Source organism: Chenopodium quinoa, unplaced genomic scaffold (genome assembly GCF_001683475.1).
Source record: "Chenopodium quinoa cultivar QQ74 unplaced genomic scaffold, ASM168347v1, whole genome shotgun sequence".
In the NCBI taxonomy this organism is placed as follows: domain Eukaryota; kingdom Viridiplantae; phylum Streptophyta; class Magnoliopsida; order Caryophyllales; family Amaranthaceae; genus Chenopodium; species Chenopodium quinoa.
The window spans coordinates 663,210-678,646 of NW_018742630.1; positions in this window are offsets into that span (position 1 = coordinate 663,210).

A 15,437-nucleotide genomic window follows, 5' to 3' on the forward strand; every position below is an offset into this window, starting at 1 on the left:
TACACTTGTAGCCTTGGTACTAATTGCGTTTGTTGAGAGTGTATGCGCATAACTCATAACAGGATCTTGGTAGCTTAGGATCCCGAGATTGAGCAAACTTATAGACGGAGAAAAAGAGCCGGTTCTAGGACGTTTACTACTCCCCCAGCTAGGGAGACCAATTTCGAGGAGGGTCGAGATCAAATGGGTGACGCAGAACCACCACCTCAAAGACCTTTAAAGGAGTTGGGAACTCCGGGAGCTTACAGAGCTTCAAGCGGCATTGCTCCACCCGTTACTCAAGCCAATGACTTCGAGATTCGGCCCGCAATGATTAATTTGATTTAAAGGAGGCAATATAGTGGAGAAAAACATGAGAGCCCTCTTGCACACTTGAACGAGTTCGAAAAATATTGTAACACGATCAAGGTAAATGGGGTAACTCAAGAGTTTGTGAGACTAAAGTTGTTTCCTTTTTCTTTGATAGGAAGAGCTCTTGAATGGCTTGAGAAGGAGGTGAGGCCTAACTCCTTGAGAACTTGGGACGAGGTCACCACGGCTTTCTTAGGAAGATTCTATTCCCAAAAGAAGACGGCCGAGGCAAGAGCTTTGATCCAAGGTTTCCGTCAAAAAGCTAGTGAAACCATTTATGAAGCATGGGAACGATACAAGGAATATCAAAGGGAGTGCCCTCATCATGGCATTCCGTCATATCAAGTGCTTCAAATTTTCTATGGGGGCTTGAGCCCACAAGGAAAGACTAGCTTGGATGCAGGAGCGGGTGGCCCGATTATGAACAAGACGGAGGAGCAAGTCATAGAGATAATTGAGGATGTGGTGAGGCACCACATGGATTGGCAAGAAGGAGAGAGAGATTCTCTAAACAAGGGAGGAAATGCGGTTTACTCCGTTGATCATCTTAATGCCATCAACAATTTGACCTCCCAAATCGCCAACCTTGGAAAGGAGATGACGTCCATTAAGGCAAAACTAGAGACCTCTAGTTCAACACAAGAGCATCCCTCCCAATCTAAGGGGAGAGGTATGAATTCTAACTCTTCTCCCTCTACTTCTAATAACATGCCTCATGGATGTTTGTTTTGTGAAAATTGTGGGTCTTATGACCATGATACCTCTTCTTGTAATTATGATTTCCAACCCCAACCCCAATACGAAGATGGTAATGAAAATGAAAATGAACAAGTCAATGCCTTGTCTTATGATAATAGACATAGGAATGACAATCAAAGATACTTACCACCAAATAGAAAAGAACAAGGGGGGAATTCCTATAACCAAAGAGGAAATGATTACGATTACCATAATCAAAATCAATGGGGAAGTAGGAACCAAAGGGACCGAAATCCCCAAGGTAACTACAACCAACAAGGTGGTTATGGTAACCATAATCATAATAATCAAGGAAACTATGGGAATCAAGGGCAATTTCACCAAGGGGGAAACTCTTATAATCGGAACAATTGGAACAACAATAATAATAGAGGTTCTTCTAATCAAAATACGTCCAATTCGAATGTTAGAGGTAATAGGGCTTCCCAAGACAACCACTATGCACAAGCACCACATAGTAGGTCTAGCTTGGAGGAAATGATGGAAAATCAAACTAAAATGTTCAATTCTTTCATGGCCTCAAGTGAAAAGAAATTTAGTGAAGTGATGACCCATAATAAAATGCTAGAGACACAAATTTCACAATTGGCCAATGCTTTGAAGGAAGGGACTAGCACTTCTAAACTACCACCCCAAGGACTAGATCCTAAGAGGCCCGTAAATGTTATATCAACAAGGAGTGGTAAAGTTTTGGAAGAAAGTGTTCCTAAAAAAAGCAATGAGAGAATGAACATGAGTGAGCCTCCCTTTAAAAGTGATTTTGAACAATTGAGAGAGCAAAACCATGAGAATGTAAAGGAGAAAGAATGTGAGAAAGAGAAAGATTTTGAAAAAGAGAGTGAAGAGAGAAGAGAAAAAGAGAGAGAAACAAAACAATTGCAAAAACTACCATATCCTCACAAATTTGTTAGAAACAAATTAGATGTGCAATTCGGAAAATTTCTTGAAACATTGAAACAAATTCACCTTTCAATTCCTTTTACCGATGCTATCAAGCAAATGCCTAACTATGCTAGGTTTTTGAAAGATATTTTGAGTGGAAGGAGAAAGTGTGAATTGGTTGAAACGGTGAGTCTCACCGAGAATTGTAGTGCAATTATCATGAACAAGATGCCACCCAAATTAAAAGACCCCGGTAACTTTTCTATCCCATGTGCAATATACAAGATGCAAATTGATAATGCTTTGTGTGACCTAGGGGCTAGTGTTAGCCTAATGCCATACTCGGTATACCAAAGACTTGGGATGGGGGAACTTCTACCCACCAACATCACCCTACAATTGGCCGATCGCTCTATTAAATTCCCAAAGGGTAAGGTAGAGGATGTTCCTCTAAGGGTGGGGAAGTTTGTAATCCCGGTGGATTTTGTTGTGTTAGAGATGGATGAAGATGTTAACATTCCAATAATTCTAGGAAGACCTTTTCTTGCTACTTCGAGTGCTTTAATAGATGTTCAAAGTGCTAAAATTTCACTAAAAGTAGGAGATGAGGTGATAGAATTTGATTTGAATGAGAGCATGAAATATCCAAGCTCTAGTCTTGATAATTGCATGATGATTGATACTATTGATTCTATTGTAAATTCTATGCATGAGCACTTGCTCACTACTAACGATGCCCTTGAGAATGTCCTTTTGAACAAGGAAAAGATAGGTGACCAAAGCAAAGAGATGGCATTGTATGAAGAGATGCTTGAAGGAAGTACGGAATCAAGCAATGAGCAAGTGTGCATGGGAATCACAACACATGATGCATTAGAAGTAGCTACCTCAAGAGAAGGTAAGGGTGTTCCAATGGTAGAGTTGAAACCTCTACCATCACACCTAAGGTATGAGTTTTTGGGCCCCAATTCAACTTTTCCGGTTATTGTGAATTCTTCTTTGAACGAGTGCCAAACTCAAATGTTATGTGGTGTTTTGAGAGATCACCAAGGTGCTTTAGGCTATACCATAGATAACCTCAAAGGTATTAGCCCCGCTATATGTATGCACCACATAACACTTGAGGAGGGTGCTAAGCCTTCCATTGAGAGGCAAAGGAAACTCAATCCTCAAATGGGGGAGGTGGTGAAGAAAGAAATCACCAAACTCCTTGATGCCGGCATCATCTTCCCCATTTCGAGTTTTAGATGGGTTTCCCCCGTTCATGTGGTCCCTAAAAAGGGAGGAATGACCGTAGTTGTAAATGAGAATGGTAATCTCATTTCAACTAGAACGGTGACCGGTTGGAGGATGTGCATAGACTATAGACGTCTAAATGCATCCACCAACAAGGATCATTTTCCTCTCCCTTTTATCGACCAAATGCTTGAAGGACTAACCAAGCACAAGTATTATTGCTTTCTTGATGGTTATTCGGGTTTCTTTCAAATCCCTATAAACCCGGATGACCAAGAGAAAACAACTTTTACTTGTCCCTATGGAACTTTTGCATATAGGAGGATGCCCTTCGGGCTTTGCAACGCACCGGCAATCTTCCAAAGATGCATGATGAGTATTTTTGGGGACATGCTTGAAGCCGAAATGGAAGTTTTCATGGATGATTTCTCGGTAGGGGGCCTTTCGTTCGAGGATTGTTTGTCCAACTTGGGAAAGTGCTTGACAAGATGTGAGAAGGTCAATTTGGTTTTGAATTGGGAGAAATGCCACTTTATGGTGGAAGAGGGAATTGTCCTTGGTAACAAGATTTCAAACAAAGGGATTGAGGTTGACAAGGCCAAAGTTGAAGTGATAGAAAAGCTTCCCCCACCAATCAATGTGAGAGGAGTAAGGTCATTTTTGGGGCATGCCGGGTTCTATAGGAGATTCATCAAGGATTTCTCACAAATTGCTAGACCCCTAAATGCTCTTCTTCAAAAAGATGCCATCTTTATTTTTGATGAAGAGTGTCTCCAAGCTTTCAACAAATTAAAGGAGGCTTTAATCTCAACTCCAATTGTGCAAGGGCCAAGATGGGATTTGCCATTTGAACTTATGTGCGATGCAAGTGATGTTGCGATTGGAGGAGTATTGGGGCAAAGGGTAGAGAAGAGGCTTCACGTGATTTACTACATGTCTAAGACCTTGAATGAAGCTCAACAGAACTACACCACAACGGAGAAAGAATTTCTTGCCGTGGTTCATGCTTTTGAGAAGTTTTGGAACTACCTCATTGGTTCCAAAACTATTGTCTACACTGATCATGCGGCTATTAGGTACCTTGTGGCAAAGAAAGAGTCCAAGCCTCGTCTTCTTCGTTGGGTGCTATCACTTCAACAATTCGATGTAGAGATTCGGGACAAAAAGGGGGCCGAAAATGTGGTTGCGGATCATCTATCCCGGTTAGAGAACGTGCAAGATAATGACAATGGGGTCCCAATTTGTGATGAGTTAAAAGATGATGTGCTTTACTTGTTGGCCGAGAAAGATCTTCCTTGGTTTGCGGATTTGGTGAACTATTTGGCTTGTGGGGAGTTTCCTCCAAATGCTTCAAGGAACTAGAAGAAGAAGAAGTTGAAAAGGGAAGCAAGGCATTACATATGGGATGATCCGATTCTTTTCAAAAGAGGAGTAGATGGTTTACTCCGTAGATGTGTGCCAAATGATGAAGTGAAGAGTGTTTTGAAGATGTGCCACTCCGATCCTTGTGGAGGGCACATGGGTGCCAACAAAACAGCCTTGAAAGTACTACAAAGCGGGTTATGGTGGCCTCATATCTTCAAAGATTCATGGGGTTTTGTGAAAACATGTGACTCTTGCCAAAGAACCGGTAATGTTTCGAAGAGAAATGAAATGCCTCAACAACCGATTCTTGAACTTGAGGTGTTTTATGTGTGGGGCATTGATTTCATGGGACCTTTTCCCTCATCTAATGGAAATCAATACATCCTTGTGGCGGTTGATTATGTTTCTAAATGGGTTGAAGCCATTGCCTCCCCAACTAATGACCACAAGGTAGTGATGAAGATGTTCAAAAAGGTGATATTTCTAAGATTTGGGATCCCTAGAGCAGTGGTTAGCGATAATGGTTCTCATTTTATTCATAATGTGTTTCAAAAGATGCTGAGAAAGAATGGGGTCCATCAACGCTTTGGCACGACTTATCACCCACAAACAAGTGGGCAAGCGGAGGTTTCCAATCGCCAAATCAAGGTAATTCTTGAGAAAACAGTGGCTAGGAATAGGAAAGATTGGTCGGACAAGCTAGATGATGCCCTTTGGGCCTATAGAACCGCTTTCAAAACCCCCATCGGCACTACCCCCTACAGGCTTGTATATGGTAAGTCTTGTCACCTTCCGGTTGAACTGGAACACCGTGCTCAATGGGCTATCAAAAAGATCAACTTTGATTTGGCGAGTGCGGGTGAACAAAGGTGGCTAGACTTGCATGAGTTAGAGGAACTACGGATGGATGCTTATGATTGTGCAAGCTTGTACAAAACCCGGTCAAAGGAGTGGCATGACCGGCAAATTGAAAAGAAGACCTTCAATGTTGGAGATAAGGTGTTGCTCTACAATTCTAGGATGAAATTGTTTCCCGGGAAACTTTTATCAAGGTGGAGTGGACCCTTTGTTGTCAAGGAACTGTTTCCTCATGGAGCCGTGGAAGTTTGGGATATGGACGGCAAGAGATCTTTCAAGGTGAATGGGCATCGCCTCAAGCTTTACTACGAGGGTGCTCATGTGGGTGTTTTAGAATCAACTCAATGTAATCTTACCTCCTGAGTGTGGAGGTTGTCAAGCTATTGACGTTAAAGAAGCGCTTCTGGGAGGCAACCCGAGTAAAAAAAAAAGAAAAAAAAAAAGAGAGAGAAGAGAGAGTCAAGAAAATAAAAGGAGTGAAAAATAAAACAATGAATGAGAGAAGAAAAGAATATGAGTGTTGGGAATATCTGATTTTGGCCAATATTGTTGAATTTTGTTCTTGTGGTTTTGATATAGGTACTTGAAGCAAAAAGAGCCGAAGAAAACAAAACAGGAAGCTGTCACCAGCTAGGAGCGGGCGCTCCAACACAACTGCAAGCCCGCTCCAAGCTCAATGTACGAAACAGTAGGCTACAAGACTGGTAGGAGCGGGCGCTCCAACTCAACTACACGCCCGCTCCTGTCAAATGCCGTAGCCAAAATTGATTTCAGGAGTGGGCGCTCCAACTCAACTACACGCCCGCTCCTGTCTGGGTTAGCAAACAGGTTTCCAACATAGCACTAGAGCGGGCGCTCCACTATCATTGCACGCCCGCTCCTATCAAATGTCGTAGCCAAAATTGATTTCAGGAGCAGGCGCTCCAACATCTCTGCACGCCCGCTCCTACCTGTCCGGGTAAAAAAAAAGAGGAACTTATCTCTCTTTTAATCACTTTACCCATCATTTCTCACCTCTCATTCAAACATTCATACTCTCTCTCCTCCTTCCCATCTACTTCCCTCTCTAACAACCTAAAATTCTCCAACTTCTCGCTTCATTTTCATTATCAAATCTCAAATTTCTTCAACCGAAATTCACAAATTCTTAATCTACATCAAATTCTCTCTCCAAAAACAATAATTTCATAAAAATTTGGGCAAAAATTTCGAAGACCCACAAGTGGGAATTGAAGAAAATCAATAGGGAAAGGGGCAAGCTTGTTATTAAAGGAGGAATTTGAGGAAATTGGAGGATTTTAGAGTATTTTCATACTCAAAGTGGTATAATTTTCTTCCTTACTTCACTTTCCCTCTTAAACCTAAGGGTTTTTCTTCAATATTTCTCTCAATTTGTTTATTTCATGATTGTTGTGTAATTAGTTGCATGATTAGGTGATTTAAACAAATTTTCTTTCCTTTGATTATTAAATTGTTGGTTTTTGTGGATAATTGTGGAGTAAGGGAATGTCTTGTGCATGAAAAATTAATTATAATTTGTGAATTTGTGAATTTTTTGTGTGAGAATTGTTGTGTTAAGATTGTTGGTTGGTTGTGTGGAATTATTATTGAATTGTGAGCAGGTACCTTGGTTTAATTTGGGGGATTTGAAGTTAAGGAGGTTGTGTTTGTTGAATTTTGGTGCTTGTGTGAGGAGTTTTGAGTGAACCCTTTTTACTCCTTTTTCCAAATTTTGTCAAGATGGTGCTAGGATTATTTGCAGGTGCGGGAGGAAAGAAAAGAAAGACTTCCAGCATCCAAATATCCGAAAACCAAAACCAAAACCAAACTGAAAACCAAGACAATGCTCCTCCTCCCATTAGAATCCCCGAAAAATTTAAAAAGTATCACTCCGAGCTTTCAAAACGAAAAATCCTTCCAACAAGATTTTACGACCAATCAACTTGCCATCTTTTAGGGATAGATGAAGGAATTCGGCGAGTGGCCGATAATTTCGGATGGTTAAACTACCTCAAGAAGAGGGAGCTAACCTACGAATCGATCACTCTCGAGTTCCTTTCAACCTTAACCATGCGCCGAATCAATGGTGAGGGAGAGCCTCTTGAGTGCGAAATTAAGTTTAGACTTTTCAATCAAGAAAAGACTCTAACCTTAACTCGCCTTAATGAAATATTTGAGTGGCCCGTGTATAATCAAATAGACAACCCCGATAGTTTCTACCTTTCTAGCTACGAAGAGCAAAATTGGTGGAATACTATCGCGGAGTATCCTAATTTCACCACCCGGTCTAGCCACGCTAGCCACATTCTCCACCCCGTACTCCGTATATTCATGAGAATTATGGGGTACGCTTGTTTCTCGAAACAAGATCTCGGGAAGCTAACAAAAGAGGAGATCAAATGCCTCTTTATAGCTTCCCGATTTGAGGGGGACCTTGAGGGTAATGTAAACATGGGATACTTGTTTATCCAAAGGTGCCTTGAGATTAAGAAAAGTTCGGAGTTTAGAGGGAAGATAAAATGTGGTGGCATGATCACAATAATTGCCAAGGCTTTGGGTTTCGCTAATTGGGTTGAGCAATTAACCCCGGTGAACGGGTCCAATGTCCTTGACCTTGCCGGACTTGCCTCAATGCAAATGCTTGTGGAGATCCGTGGCAATGTCACCACATACTCTTGGTTGGTCAAGGGTAAGCACCGTTGCTTTCTCCCTAATGCGGCGGTAATGAACACCGTGGGGAACACTTGGCAAGTGCCAATTGAGCCACTCCCCGCGAATGTTCCCAACCCTGACCAACCATCTCAACCTCGTCGCCATAGTATTTCTACCGCTCCTAGGTTTTTCGGCGGCTCCTCTTCTTCTTCTTCTTCCTCCTTCGACCTTGAATCGGCTTTTCACCGCCTAAATCTTTCCAACAAAAGAATCCTCCAAGAAAATGAATATCAAAGTTATGTGTCTCAAATGACATATCAAAGCCAAGTTTAGAGGGGAGACTTTCTCCCCTATGTCAACTATCCTAACCGCCCCGTTCAAGAGGGGCCGGTTGCGGGTTGCAACAACAACCAACCCACCTACTCTTATTGGCAAGGACCTCGTAGATCCATTTCGGAGCTACGATCCTTTCCTCCCTACGATTATACACAACCCGGGGGTTGGGATTTTAGGGGGGACCCTTCTTATTACCACGTCCCCGAGACATGTGGTAATATGACTCCCGAGGAAATCGATAACCACCCCTTAAGGGGATACTTCGGGTTTCCACCCGAGTATGATGGTGGGTGGGGCACTAGTAATGCACCGGACTACGGTCACTATCGTAGTAGCCCCAACTATGATCTTCCTCCATACATGGATCAACCTTCCTTTTCCGGCGATGTAAACCTCAACTATAACTACATGCCATCACCGCCTAGGGAGGATGATCGGGAGTAGCCTTTAGACATTTGTTTTTACTGTTCCCTTCTCTTCTTTTCCCATCATGTGTAACACCGAGGCCGGTGTCGAGTTCTGGCTTGGGGGGGAGATGTTTCTCATTGTGTCCATCTATCGTGGGAACGGTAATCAAATGTCTAGCTTGGGGGAAGTCTTGGGGTCTTTGTGTCTAGGGTAGTTTTCGGTTTTGATAGGAAATGTGCTTTCTTGTGATGCCTTTTGTGCTATGTATGGAGAAATTTGAGATTGTATGTGGAATGTTTGGCATGAAAGGCTTAGTCTAGCCTTTGGGACTTGTGGTAGGATTCATAAGGTACTATGTTCTAGTTTGCATGCCTATATTAGGTTGGTTGTTACCCTTTTCTTTTTATGGCATGCCTAGGCTAGAACTATTGCATATTGATGTTTTTGTCTCACTTCTCTTTATGAGTGTGCTATTTGGAGCATCTTATCTATGGCTTTGATATGATCATGCTTTGGTTGGTTTGATTGTTGGTTGGTATCATGGTTGATTGGCATTGTTCTTGGTCTTGCTTGATGATGAATTTTGATGATGATTTCCCTTAATATCCAAATTTCTTTTTCTTATCCTCTAACCTCTCTAACATCCAGATTCCCTAATATCCAAATTCCCTAATATCCAAATCCCTAATATCCAAATTCTTTAATTAGTTTCTCTTTCCCCCATTTTCAACCTTTTTCCAAAAAAAAAAAAAAAAAAAAAAGAAAAAAAAAAGGGATTTTGTTTGCCTTTGATCGGTTTGCAATGATGATATTGAATTGTATGTGGTGGATGTTTGTTTTCTTTTCGTAATAAAACTTCGAGCATGGTTTAGATGCCCTTGGTGGAACATAGAATTGGTTAGTTTAGGCTAGTGTGAGAATAACTTTCCCGAATGTGCGAAACTTAAAGTCTAGGTTTGTGGTAAGATGGAGTCGCCCATATCAAAGGAATTTGAACCCCGAAAGGTAGTAATTGATCCCACATTGTTCCCAAAAGTGAGGTTGTAATATTTTTTTTTTTCAAGCCTACTACATTTTGAATGAGTGGCGAGGATCCTCTTTGATTTAGTACCTAGATCGAGAACTTGAGTCCTGACTCCCAAGATCGCGGCCTAAACTACTCTTAGTAATATGAAGTTGTTATGTATTGTTCATTCGCACAAAGTTAAGGCATGTCATTCTTGTTTCCTTAGTTCAATCTTTAAGTTGTTATAAATAATAGTTTGTGATGTAAATGCCCAAGTTTGAAAAAAAAAAAAAAAAAAAAAAAGTTTATTCTTAGTTTGTATTTTGGGTCAAAGTTAGAAACCTCTTTAGGTTTGCTCTTAGTGCCATATATCTTAGCTTGACTTTGATTGCAAAGCACTTCTACTTTTCTCTATGCCTTAACTTTGCGCCGTATTCCTTGAGTCTTGTAATGTTAGTAGAATAGTTGAAGCCATAGACGGTGGAGGGAGTTGGTTCACAAGCATATGGAGAGGGTATTTATCATTGAGATGTCGAGTGCTCTAAACCTTCTTTGGTCTATTTTTCTTTCGGCTCCTTCGAGGAGTCATGAGACATTACCATTAAGGGGAATTTGAACTTTGTGTTGGGGACGCGGTAAGATTGGTTGAATGGACCAAAGTTGAGTACATTCGGGAAGGTTAGCTAGGCCTTGGCTAGTCATGACCGTGGTTGATCTTAGGCATATACCTCATGCTCGAGTTTTATTGCTTAAGGATTCTCATATCTATGCATGTGCTTTTCTTTGAGAAAATTGATCTTTGGGTTTGTTTTTGGGCAATGTGAATTGCTTGAGGACAAGCATTTGGCTAGCTTGGAGGGATTTGATAAGTGGTTTATTTGACCACTTATTGTGTAAATTTAAACCCGATTTTGCGATCATTTCCCCTCTTTCTAACCCAATTTTGAATGAAAATGTTTTGTCTCGGCTTTCCCCCCCTCTTGGTTTGTGTTTGTCCATGTTTTGCAGGTCTATGGACTCAATTAGGCAGGCTTTCGGTGCATGAATCGTGTTTAAGACAAGAGGATTGAAGATTGGAGAGGGCGCTCCAAGGGAGCGGGCGTGCACCTCTAATGGAGCGGGCGCTCCTCGACTCTAGCCACATTCTGCCCAAGTTCAGGTGCTGTTAGGAGCGGGCGCTCCTCGACTCTAGCCACATTCTGCCCAAGTTCAGGTGCTGTTAGGAGCGGGCGTGCTCCTCACCAGGAGCGGGCGCTACTCCCTTTGAAGACTGAATCTGCCCATGCTGCTGGAACAGGGGAGCGGGCGTGCATCATGTGAGGAGCGGGCGCTCCTCCCTGACACTTTCAAATCTGATCCTTCATTGAAGCATTCTGTAGAGGGCGTGCAGCCGAAAGGAGCGGGCGCTCCCAGCTTAGGAGCGGGCGCTCTTCATTGCGGAGCGGGCGCTCCTCGCTGGGAATCCGTTTTGTTTTGACGGATTTCCCTATGTGTTTTGGGGAGTATAAATACTTCCCCTTTAGCTCATTTAGAAAGGGGGTACAGTAGCCTAGTTTTCAGAAACCTCTCTTAGTTTGAAACATTCCTTAGGATTAATTTAGCTTAGTTTTCATCAAATCAAATCATTGTATTAGTGAAATTCAAGAATTATTCTCAAAGTTTGGCAATTTGTATTCAACATTTGAAGCTTCAATTAGTAATTTCTCCAACCTTCTTCCTTTTAATTTCAGATTTTATTTGGTATTTGCATGTTATTTAAATCTTCTTAGTTCTTGGTAATTTGTTATTGGATGATAGTTATTTCAATTGTTAACCACTTTTCCCCAATTATTGAAGTATTTAGAACCCTAATTCTTGATTGCATGTTGATAAACATGAGTTGTGAGTAGTCTTCTTGCTAGGGGTTGGGTGAAGCTCGACCTTTTGGGTTAACTATGCAAATGTGGGAGAAGCATTGATGTTTGTATTGCAATTAAATTGATTATATGAGATTGCTTGTTAGTTCCTCATGATAGGTTTAGCTACCCTTGACTAAGGATCTTGATAGTATGATATGCCTAATTTGACATGGAAGTGTAAATTGAGTACGTCATTACTTATTGTAATTTGATTATGTATCATCTATTGCTAAACTAATGAGGAATCTAAGTTTAGTAGTGTGAGTTGTTTTCTAATTGCATGAGGTTGATTTTACATATAGTCCTTGCTATATCTTGTCTATTTTACTCCCCGTTTGCCTATTTGCCTTGGTTGAGTGGATCTCATTCCCTAGTATCTTTAATTCATTGATTTAGAACCATAGTTTGTTTGTCTTCTTGACGAACCCCAATTCACCAATTGACTTCGAGTTAGCTTAAGTGTAAAGATCTTTGGCAATCATATCCCGTTCCTTGTGGACCGAACTCTTACTTGTCATTATGCTTGGTTTGTAAGGTGTTTGTTAATAAATGTGTTTGATTGAGTGTGGAATGTACGACCGTTCTCACGCCCATCACCCCTACCTTGATTGTTCCAATTACCCCTAATTTGGTTTTGACCATAACCTTGATTATGGTTTCCACTACCTTGGTTATGATTTCCATATCTTTGGTTTTGATTACCATAATTTTGGTTTTGATTTTGACTACTATAACCTTGATTGTTATAGTTACCACGAGAACCTTGGTTCCTATAACCACTGCCTTGGTTATAATTGTCAAAATTACCTTGGTTTTGGTAATTCCTATTCCATTAACCTCTTTTATTATCAAACGTTTGCACATTATTATTTGACACATAGTTCACATGCTCACTCTCATTGTTATCAAAATCATCACCACATTCCGGAGAAGAATGAGGGCAATTACAAGAGTCATGATCATAAGATCCACATGCATCACAAAACAAGCAACCACTAGGCATATTATTTGAGGAGGTATGGGGTTGAGAGTTAGAAAGAGTACCTCTCCCCTTAAAATGGGAGGGAAGATTCGAAGCTTGAAAAGAAGAAGAGCTTTCCAATTTGGCCTTGATTGCGGTCATTTCTTTTCCCAAGTTTGTCATTTGTGAGGATAGGTTGTTGATCGCATTTAGATGGTCTATAGAGTACACCGAAGAGCCACTCTTTCTAGTTAATTCCCACTCACCATCTTTCCAATCTCTGTAGTACTTCACCACATCCTCAATAATGTCCACCACTTCTTCCTCCGTCCTATTCATTATGGGACCTCCGGCTCCCCCATCAAGACATGATTTGCCTTAAGGACTTAGGCCACCATAGAAAATTTAAATGACTTGATACGTTGGAATTCCGTGGTGGGGACACTCCCTTTGGTACTCTTTATACCTCTCCCATGCTTCGTAAAGGATTTCATTAAGTCTTTGCTTGAACCCTTGGATCAAAAATCTAGCCTCCGCCGTTTTCTTTTGTGGGTAAAACCGGGACAAGAATTCCTTGGTGTCTTCGTCCCATGTTCTTAGGGAGTTTGGCTTTACCTCCTTATCCAACCACTCCAAGGCCCGGCCTATGAGAGAAAAGGGAAACATCTTTAGCCGGATGAACTCTTGAGAAACATCGTTTACTTTGATAGTATTGCAATACTTTTCGAACTCCTTGAGATAGTTCAACGGACTCTCATTATTAGCTCCGCTATATTGTCTTCTCTCGATCAAGGCGATCATAGCCGGCCTAATTTCGAAATCATTCGTCGGTGTTGTAGGTGGAGCAATTCCACTCTCAAACTTGTACGCACCGGGAATTCCCAATTCTTTCAAAGAAACTCTTGGTTGTTCTCCCATGCTTAGTTCATCTTCAAATCCTCCTTCGCTTGAGGAACTAAACTCCAAGGATCGACTAGAAATTCTTCTCCTTGAAAGATTCCTTTCGATTTCCGGGTCAAAAGGCACAATGGATCGATCACGAGCTCTATGAATGCAAAACTCAATGAAAATATTACTAACACAGCTACAAATGTAGCCTTAAGAAACAAAATTGTAGGGAATATTTTCAAGCATTAATCCCTTGCTTGAACCCCACTATGATCATACACTAAAGTACGGTGGCGTCCAAAGGGAGAGAAGATTGAGCAAAAGAGTCGCCAACAAATTTTAGGAACTTGTAAACCGATCACGAGGTGAAGGTTACACCCCTTAACGATCCAAGAGATCGTCAACTCCATAAGGTCTTGAACCAAATAAGGGTTCGGGGATGATGGTACAAATCCAACCTAAAAGAGATTGAACCTGCCCTAATAATAGGCCTCTACTTTATTCTGATCGTATTCATGTGCGCTTTTTAACTAACATGCAATCAATAGGATTGCCCTAAACCTATTTATCTATGTTGGTTGAATTTAATGTGCAAAAAAAAACTATTATTGGCGATCACTTGAAATCATAATCAAATTAACCCTAATCAAGATTATTAATTATCCTATTAAGCGTGATTACAAGTACAAAATTCCCTTTAAACATGCATAAAAGGCGTGATCAAGCAATAAAAATAAATATCAAGCAACATATAATAATCATAATAATAATTATAATCATCATAAATTATAATCATTATAATCATAATCATGTTCATGTTAATATTAAATCATAATAATAGCAAGATCCGAGGCATGATACTAACAAGATTAATAACAAACCCTAGCATGTCACTAAGCAATAAAAATCAAATCTTTAGCCCTAACATGATACTAACAATCATAAATAATAGGAAGAACGTAGGAAGCATCGTAACAATCATATTTAATATTAAAGCTACCCTAGATATGATACTAGGAATATCATAATAACAATATAAACATGATTTCTACATCATAACATAAAAAAAACCATTAAAGTACTTACTTTGATGCCTCGTACCTCTTTCTAATAACAAAATACACGCGTTAGTAACTTCAAGGAAAATAATAAACAACAATTAAATTAAATAATTGACAGAGAGATTTAGGACCAAACCCTCAGTAATTAAAACCTTTCACGTCTAGGGTGAAGGCAACTTCGAGTATGGCTAGGTGTTTCTAGATCTTGTGAATGCGGAATTTTGTATGAAAAAGAGAGTTTAGAAGAGTGAGAGATGGATGAATTAAGGAAATCTTGATGAGAATTAGCAAATGAAAACTTATTGTAGGTGAGAATAAATTAAAACGGATTGTTGATGAGAATTGGTGAATGAAAACGGAGTTTTACGACGTTATTTATAGAGAAAATCAGCCAAAAAGGTAAAATAATTAAAACAGAGTTTGGCGCACGTGAAACAAAGCTGGCGCCAGGACCAGCTGATTGGCACCAGGCGCCAACACTAGCGCCAGGCCTAGCTCCGGGCGCCAATGCCTAGCGTCAGGCGCTAGTCCTGTTTGTGATGCGTTTTCGAAAATCAGATAAGTTTGTCGTACTGGAGGATAAAATCGTATATTTTCCTCAAAAAAAATTTTTAATTTTAATTAAAACTCTGAAAAGTCAACAAAAGTCAATTTATCAATGCTAATTGAATTAGGAATGAAAAAAACCTTCTAGAAGAATCTAGAAGACTAAAACCATTCCTAATTGCATTAGGAATGATAAATCATATTAGGCCCTCCCCTGGATCATTGGGTCG